The sequence below is a fragment of the Artibeus jamaicensis genome, unplaced genomic scaffold (genome assembly GCF_021234435.1).
Source record: "Artibeus jamaicensis isolate MK-2021 breed Jamaican fruit bat unplaced genomic scaffold, CSHL_Jam_final contig_457, whole genome shotgun sequence".
NCBI lineage: Eukaryota > Metazoa > Chordata > Mammalia > Chiroptera > Phyllostomidae > Artibeus > Artibeus jamaicensis.
This window is the reverse complement of record NW_026521840.1, coordinates 643387-652656: the sequence shown is the minus strand read 5'-3', so window position 1 is coordinate 652656 and position 9270 is coordinate 643387.

The window sequence follows — 9270 nt, the reverse complement described above, 5'->3', positions numbered from 1 at the left end:
CTTTGGCATTGTAACCAGATGGGGGCCTTTTAACCTGGCCCGCCATAGCTTGGGTTGAAGACAAAAATGCTAATCCCCTTAATGGAGTGATCAAATGAATCCAGTTGCAGTTGCAAACAGAAGACAAAATAGGCTTCTCTCACAGACACTGCCATAAGTCTTGAGCTCTGGAATGATAGGATTTTTGTTTCTCCCTTTTCCTCTCTTAAGCTTGTGACTTCCGGAGTTACAGGTGCTTTTGAATGTCGGTTCTTTTTTTTTTTTTCCTCCAAAGGAAATGGACATAATCTCATCACAAAGAATACATTCTTTTCATTGAGATACAAGAAGAGAAGCAGCCTAAATTAGGCTTGGCTCTAGGGGTTGGGGTTTTTGCAGGTTCCCTGGGGGGAAGGATGGGAAATGGAGGTCCATTTGTCTGAGGCAACAGGAGAGGATTTCAGAGTTTGCAGAGCCTGAGGCAACCCAACTTCTTAGAAGGGAAAATAGCTTCCTCTCTTAAAAATAATTCCTTATACCTTGTCTGCCCCTTCATTTGGCTGCTATCAAGAAGCTCCGGGCCAGCACTCCCAAGAGACCGGACACCAAAGGCACCTAGGCTGCTGTCCAGAACTCTAAAGAACTTTCATTTTGCAAGTAGCTGAGCCCTTAGGCTCAGCTAAAGACCAGGCTTCTTGAGAGGGAAAACTGTGACCTGCCCTCACTCTACCAAGCTTCGGGATGCCGATTCACATGGCAGTTGTAGCCCTTATAGAATGAATGGCACCCTCCTTTGCCCTGTATTTGCACAGTGCCAGTGGTAAACTAGCTTGGAAATACTGGTGGGGAGAAGTTGCTGTTGGGAAGTCATTGCAACAGGCTAATCTTCCCAGGCTTGGCCTCTCATTCATCAGCAATACGAGAGGTTCCTTTTAAATTTCTTGATTGGAAATAGCAAATGGAATATTTTTTACTGGGATGCGTTGACCCAGACAAATGATGACCCTTGTGCCCCCGCCCCCCATGGCCGCTCCTGTCCTTGGCCTGCCCCCACCCATCTTCTTGCCTGTGAAGAGGTCGACAGGACTCCTGCCATTCCTGAGATACAGAAGTTTGGCTTAGGAATGGGTGTTGTTGGCCTCCTGAGTGACAGAGGTGACTTTGTGGGCAAAGTGCCCCTCACTGGGGATATATTTGTACTGGTGTTTGTCACCCTTTCTCAGATTGGGGTTGGCCCAGGGCCCTTCCCCTCCCCTCCCAGATCAGGCTCAGCTGGTAGAAGCTGTAACCCTGGGAACATCACATAAGTTTGCATGGCACCAACACCACCACTCAAGGGACCCAGACCAGCTCCCCAGGCTGACATTGTCTCTATCATGAAGAGATGTGTCAGCCCTGGTGCTGGAGAATGAAATAGGGTGAGGAAAGCCCTCCTCACACCAAGCACAGCATTCCAGGAGGGAAATGCCCAAATGCCAACCTTCTGTCCTCTCACCAAAGTTGCCCCGGGAGGGTGGGGCTGACTATTGGCCTGGCTGGCAGGAAGTAAACACTCACCAAATGCCTTTACCACGGGAAAACCCACTACTTGCCTCCTCTGTCTCTGCTTGTCCTTTAGGGCAGCTCAAGCTCCTGTCTGGATGTGGACTCTGGCAGCCACAGCAGGTAATAGAGCCATCACCAGCCTCCAGAGCTCACTGGGCCACCGGCCTATCTGGGAAGAGAAAAAAGTAGGTGGTCAGCCTTTGGCCAAGGGCTGAGAGCTGCCCTTGATGACAGGAGGGCAGCAGGAGGCGCTGCCTCTGAAGGGAGAAGTCATAGCCTTGACGGAGTTTGCTGGCCTTTGGGAAGGTTGTGCACCACAGCATAGGGCCTAGGACCGATTAGCAGCTTATGGTTTGGACAACACTGCTGCCTGCAAGTCCTTTCACGGTTCCTGGCCAGCCCAGGGACAGGATCCTCACCACCATAAGTGGGGCAGTCAGGGTGCATGGCTGCAGAAGGAGACTCCTTTAGAGTCTCACTCGGGATCCAAGCAGCTGCTGGCCGAATCCCAGCTGCAGCCTCGAAGAGGAAGAAAGACCTGCCTAGGGACATGTGATACAGGGTCATGCTGGAACAACCAGCCAAGCTCTGGGCCTTTTCCCAAATGTGGGCCAGTGCTTGCATGGCTGATGCCAAGGATGCCTGGAATAAAGGTGTTGACGTCAAGTCCACACCTCTGAGGCTGTGACCAGGTGAACACCATGTCTACATTGCAAGGTCTTGGGATACTGCCTTTGGACATGACTTCAAGGCAAGATGTGACTTGAGACGAGGTGGCTGCCCTCATCTCTCTACCCAGCAGGCTTACCTAGTGCCAGACAGCTCTGATCCCGAAAATTCCCAAATGAGATGGTCCTTGGGGGCCCAGTGACTGGATAGAACAGGCCACCTAGGAGGCCTCTCTCCCAGGGTCGCCAGCTTCTCGGTGCTTTGGCACCTCTGAGGAAGCCCTGCCTTGGGGCCCAGGTAGGGCCTGCTCTGCCCATTTGGACTCAGCCTGGGCACAAGTTCATGAGCCCCCTGGGCCAAAGGCTTCAGTTGACACTAGTTTCCCTCCTCTGTGCTGTACCCAGGAGGGAAGTAGCTTCTCAAACCCAGGGTGCGTTTCCCTTATCCTGCTGCCAGTGACTTTCCCACCCTTGCCAGGGCCACTATCCTACGTGCCCTTGGCCCCCGGGCCCAATTGCTAGAGGGAGGCATGGGGGATTAGCAGGGAGACTTCAAGTTTACCCATGTGTATGTTGCATCCAAGTTGTTTTTAATATATATATATATATATCTCAAAAGTCAATTATCTATTTTTGTATTGTTTGCATTTTATATTCATGGAAAACAATGTTTATCAATTGTTCTTTTCTGATATATTTTATTTTTAAGCGGTGCTGTTTACAGTTTTAAACAAAACAAAGATGACACAAAAATTGCTGCTGCTTGTGCAGAGGGCTGACATCTCAGCTGCCCAGGGCCCTCACTCTTGCCCCTCTCCCCAGCCCTGATGTGTCACCCTGTCCATCCCCCGCTCCATGCTAGGGACAGCAGAAGGTGCCCAGGTACTTAGACAAATGCCAGGTGACTCAGGCATGTGGAACCTGGTAGACAGTGTGTTGTGTTATGGCTTTATTTTGTTTCTTCTGGACCCTTCCCTGTTTGTAGACCCCTCTGGAAGTACCTCTCTCTCACTCTCTCACACGCACACTCTCTCCTTTATGTTCTGTGCTTTTGTTTTGAAACCAGAGTGCCCATATTGTGCTACTTGTCATGTCAAGTTTCTCCAAAGGAACATTGTGGGGACAGGGACGTTCTCCACCCATTGGGGAGGGCAGAGGGTTTCAGCCATGCCCTGTCTCCCCACAAAGTTGGGGGAGACAGATGGCAGGGATACTCAAACCATCAGGAATTAGCCGTCTTATCCAGGAAACCCTTGCATGGGACTTAACCAGGAGCTCAGTTACTGGGACATTCACCCAGAAGAAACACTGGGGACCTCCTTGCCCCCTCATGCTGCTTTGGGGGAGTCTCTCCCTGCTACCACCATTCCCGCTCCCTGGCCCTGCTCCAGCTCACACATGGATGGTACTTTGGGAAACAGTGACTGTCGGGGGGGCTATGGCTTACCAGCTTGATCCCCACACTTTCATCCTGTAGTCACTCCAAAGAAGAAAATCCACATGGCGTGTATATGTATAAGGGTTGGGCTTACCGAGAGGCAGGATTTTAATTATTATTCCTGTTTACTATTGGTGCTTATTTTCCCTGCTGTATACGGGGGTTGGGGTGGGAGGGAAGAAACCAGGAATGTATATTTAGGTCCTATTCAATAAAATGGCTGGGGGACAGAGGGAAGAAATTAGAAACTGCAGTACATCCCAACACCAGGTATAAAAGTTCTTTCTCTCCCAGTACAGAGAGGGGAGTGTGGCCCCTGGATGCACCCTCACTTCCCCTTCTCTGTTCCTGAGACGTCACAGAGTCGCCCGGATCGTGACCTCCCCGATCCCAATTCTCACTGACATCTGGATATCTTGATGCACTTCCTGTTTGTAACAACCTATGTTTCTTTTGCTGAATGCTAATAAACCAGGTTCAAGAGGGACCCCCAGTCACTAAAGTGCATTCTTGTGGTTTGTTCTATGGCAGCGTGCCTGTGAGCCATAGTTTCTGGGTTTGCCCTTAAAGGGAAATGGAGACAGCAAGAAGGTGGACCACCTCCTGACAGCTCCACCAAAAGGATGTGTCTACTGGTGGGACTCAGGCCAAGCTGCAGGAATGGCATCCTCCTCCCAGGCCAGTGGGTAGAGATGACATGCTATCTAGGCAGCTGCCAGCATCACCCATTCAGCCACGGGGCTGAGTGGGGAGCATGTGGCTTCGCCCCTTATTGTGCATCTCATCTGCTAGGCACCACAGGTATACCGCAGTAATGACCCAGTCACCTTGGGGGCATGCCCTGATTTCCCAGCTTGTCCTAATCTAGGTGGCAATCACTTCCCCTTCCTATTGCCCACACTTAAGTCCTCCCTGTGCCACCGACCAGGAAAAGGTGATGGTGCTAACAGCTTTGGTTTCATTAATGCAGACTCTTACCCTCAGCCCCTGACAAGCAAGGGGGTCTGACACCAGATGGGGGGCTTCCTTGAGTTCTATCCAATTGCCATGTCCAAGCCAGGAGGCCTGAAATAATAGCTGCTTGAAAGCACGGCGGACAGTGCCACTGCAGACAACACAGGAGGGCTGCCTGGACCCCCTTCCCAGACTAGCAAAGGACCTCTGTGGCCCCCAGGAACTCCTGAGTCAAGCAAAGCCAGAATAAAGTAAATGAGCAAGAGAGGAAAGAGGGAATCTCTCGGAGGGGTGTTGATACTCCACAGGAAGTGACTTCTCTGCCCCAGGCTGCAGCTTATGGAAGGCAGAAGAGGGTCAGGTTTGCTCCGGGAGGTTTGGGAGCAACACCATCTGGGAGGTCTTATTATATCCATTGGAAATTCACAGGGGTTGTGGAGTCCGGAAGGTGCAGGCGAATGTCCTAATTGTTGCCCATCGTTCATCAGTTGGGACTTGGACAAATCCGTTTCTCCATATATAATGTGGGTGGCATGCACTACACCCATTTACATAAGCAAGTCAGGAAATGGGCTACCTCTGACCCAGGGAACTCTTCCAGCTACTTCAGTCCAGCGCTCCCTACTCTCATTAGAACTCCCTTGGCCTGGGGTGGAACTCTTTTCTGCAGTGCCCCACATGACTGGACAAGATGCCAGGGGCAAGATGAGGGGTAAGAGCCCCTCCTGTGGTGCTGTGACTGATGGCCACCCTCACTGGGGCCGCCTGGGGAGTCCTATGCCTCTCGGAAGGGGGCCTTGGTGGAGGAAACCTCTTCAGACCTTGCTCCAATCTGTGAGACAACCATCCTGGGCGGCCCCACTGATGGCTCACCTGGGGGCTGGGGTTGCACCCAGCAAGTGGGCTGCCTTGGCTCCCGGTGTCTGTTAGAGCAGATGGAAAGCCACCAGATAAGAGACCTCCACGTGAGCCTTTTGGGAGGTGCGATGGGCAAGCTGCTGGCTCCCATTGCCTCCATCCTGACTGGGCCCAGGACTCTACTGACTGTTCTCTTCTCCCTGCAGAATTCCTGATAGGGGACTCAAGAGTTGGAAAGTTTTAGTTTAAGGGAAATAGTTATAAGCCTAGTAAGTAATGCATATGTTAAAGCTTTTGTTTCAGAAACTACAGATAAGGCCCATCCTGGCTCCAGGGAAACAGACCACCTCCTGGGGCACAGCTCAAGATTACTGCCTGGAGAAAAGTGGAGGCATACAGGCCATTGTGTTCCACGAAGAGAAAGAGGACCACCTGCCCCTGGGAACACATGACCGCCCAGGACAGGAATATTGCAGTTTCTTCTACCTGACCCTCCCTGAATTTCAAAACCCCTCACCGCACCTTGTTTATTCCCTGGTATACAAAGTCTGGCCTGGATAGAGGAGGGTCTGTTAGAGTATGAACCCGCCATCTTCTCAGATCATCTGAATAAAGTGCCCATAAAGATTCCATCACTGTCATTGCTTACTGGGTTTGGTAGTGACAACTGCCCGAACACCTGTGTCATTTCCCAGTTTCATTCCTACACAGGCGGGGCTATGTGGCTTCTGTGAGCAAGACCTAGTTAGTCAACACAAGCAAGTGACCTGAGGGCGTCACTTTCAAGTCGGCAGTCTCCACTGTCACCTAAAAGGCCTCTGCAACAGGGGAACAAAGCCGATGGTTTCATCCCCACTATATGAAGGAGGAAACAAGGCATGGAACAGTGAAATGGCCTGATCGTGGTAATGCACAACGTTGGCTGCAAGTCTGAGCAAGAGAGAGGGTGTACAGGCTGGGGTGGAAGATGTGGTGGGAGAGAAAACTTACTACTAATAATTCTCCAAGTGCAGAATGCATAACATCATTGGTATGTGCCAGACACTACACACTTTATCTACGTTAGCTTCTCTCATTCTTGACTCTGTGAGGTTCACATAGCTGTTACCCACATTTGCGATGTGAAAACTGAGCCTCAGTTAGATGAAGACCCTTGCCAAAGTTCACAGCCAGATCACTGGACTCCAAACCTTCAGCTTTTCCCCTTGTACCTGAGTGAGGCTGCTGGTTAGCTGTAATTAGCAGTGCTCGGGTCGGAATCCCAGCAATGCCCCCAGCAGCAGGCTCAAAACCAAGCATCTTAAAGCTTTACTTCCTTTTCCTATTGCACCCAGCCAAGCCTCCCAGCTCCAGGGCCTTTATGAGCGCAGGGAGGGACTGCCGTTACCCACTTCCACCTCCAGGTTTGGATCTTGGTGCATTGTTCCAGCCAGGTGGGCCCTACTCTTCTCCCACTTAAACCTGCTAATAAGTGGCCTGGGAAAGATGATGAATAGCAGAGTGAGTCAATAGACATGAGCACTTAAATGCCTGGAGAACAGGTCTCCTGCCATTCGGACCTTCACCGTCAATTGGAGCACCGCCTCATGAAGAGTTACTTAATTGTAAATCACTTAATGGCCACAGTGGGAAACGGTCTCATTCTCTAGGAGAATAATTACTGTCTGATGGGCTCTTGAAGGCTGCTCTCCTCTGGTCCTTCAGTTTCCCTCTTGCTTTTCCACTTCCCTGCTTTGGATGCCTGAGTGCATTTTCCACATGGTTCTCCCAGACTGTGGAGCACCTCATGAGGCTGCCTAAGGGATCCCATGCAGCAGCCATCACCAACTGGCCACCCAGGCTGTGATTATAAATAATGTCATGTCCTTCATGAGGCCGAAGATGGCATGGGTGTCGGATATGGGGGTGTGCAAGAAATAGTCCTTGTTTGGTTTCTTTAAAGTGACTGACTTCTGACTCCAAGTTCCCCATTCTGACAGGAAAGCAGAGAAGTCCATATTAATCATGACTGGCGTCCCCCCAAGAGTGGCACCAGAATCCAGGGGGTGCTTGTGCTCCCCAGAAATTATAACAAGGACAACTAATCTCTAATCTATTACAGTCACCACTGACATCCTCATTTTCTGTGCCCACAGTGTGGGAGGGGAAGTAGAGGACCAGGGGCACTTAGGTTCTACCTCCCTCTGGCTACCTCGAGCCATCCATTCCCGTGCAGAAAGCACAGTCGTAAGTAGCATATGAATTCCTTCTGCCCCAGACTCATGAGCTCTCCCTTTCCAGAGGGAGCTTGGAGGATTGGGAATCTCCCTTCTTTATTTCTCTCTGGCCTTTCCAAAGGCTCATTCTTCTCCTTTCTGACAAAATGTTCTCAGAGGAGAGTTTAGGCTTTTGTAAAAGCATGATAGATTTGGTGGCTTCAGCCTGCTTCTGGTTTCTATACTGTGAAATCCCTCTTGTGAGAGGTCTGTCAAGGCTCTGGTTACTTCCAAAGAGCCAGTGAATAGGGGGGCGGGGGGCATGTCATTGACAGACAACAGATGCAAACACACATAGATATTTCCATAAATCTCACCTCAACAAAAATACTGCCTATTAAAAAAAAATGAAGCATGGGCCTGTGAACCAGAGGATCATGGTTCGATTCCCAGTCAGGACACATGCCTCGGTTGCAGGCAGGTTCCCTGCAGGCCAGTTCCCTGCAGGGGAGGCACTAGAGGCAACCATACATTGATGTTTCTCTCCCTCTCTCCTAACCCTCTAAAGATAAATAAATAAAATCTTTAAAAAAAAAAAAAGAGCCCTGGCTGGTGTAGCTCAGTGAATTGGGCACCAGCCTGAGAACCAAAAGGTCTCTGGTTCGATTCCTGGTCAGGGCACAGGCCTGGGTTGCAGGCCAGGTCCCGGGTTGTGAGTGTGCAAGAGACAGCCAGTCAATCAATGTGTCTCTTGCACATCGATGTTTCTCTCCCTCCCTTCTCTAAAAATAAATAAATAAAATCTTTAAAATTGGCATAAAAACTGATTTTACTATTCTAGATTTCAGGATCCCAAGATCTCGGCCCCTGCTTTGCCTGCAACTGATGGAAACTCAGGTAATTTCTCAGAGCCTCAGTTTCTTCACCTGTAAATGAGGCAGTGGAGAACATAAAATCTCAGGTTTACGCCCCTTTCCAGACTCTTCCCCTTTGATGCTTAAATTACTTCTACACCATCCATCCTGTTCCTGCTTACCTCTACTAGCATCGATTCTTGGAGCAGTTTTTGTTTTTTTAAGATTTTATTTATTTTTAGAGATGGGGAAGAGAGAAAGAAAGAGAGGGAGAGAAATATCAGTGTGTGGTTGCCTCTCATGTGCCCCCCCCACTAGGGACCTGGCCCACAACCCAGGCATGTGCCCTGACTGGGAGTGAACCGGCGACCCCTTGGTTCTCAGGTCGGCATTCAATCCACTGGCCCACACCAGCTAGGCCTCTTAGAGCAGTTTTAATGCCTAAGATATTCCTTCTTGTACTGAACTGGAATTGGCCTCACTTAGTCCCTGGGAGCCTGTACACAGATCTCTTCTGCTTTCTACACTCTTTGGGCCTGTAACAGCCCTTTCACATCGGAAGGCAGAGATGTTCTTTGGCTCAACAAATACAAAGTACACTTGTATTCCGGGTTCTGTTCTTGGTGCTGAGGGGGCAGCAGTGAACAAGAGAGGGAAAAACCCTGTCTTCGTTAGGCTTACTTTTGGGGATGGCAGATAATAACCCAAATAAATAAACGAAAGACAGAGAATGTCAGCTAGTGGTAGTACAATGAAGAAAAATAAAGTAGGGAAGGGAA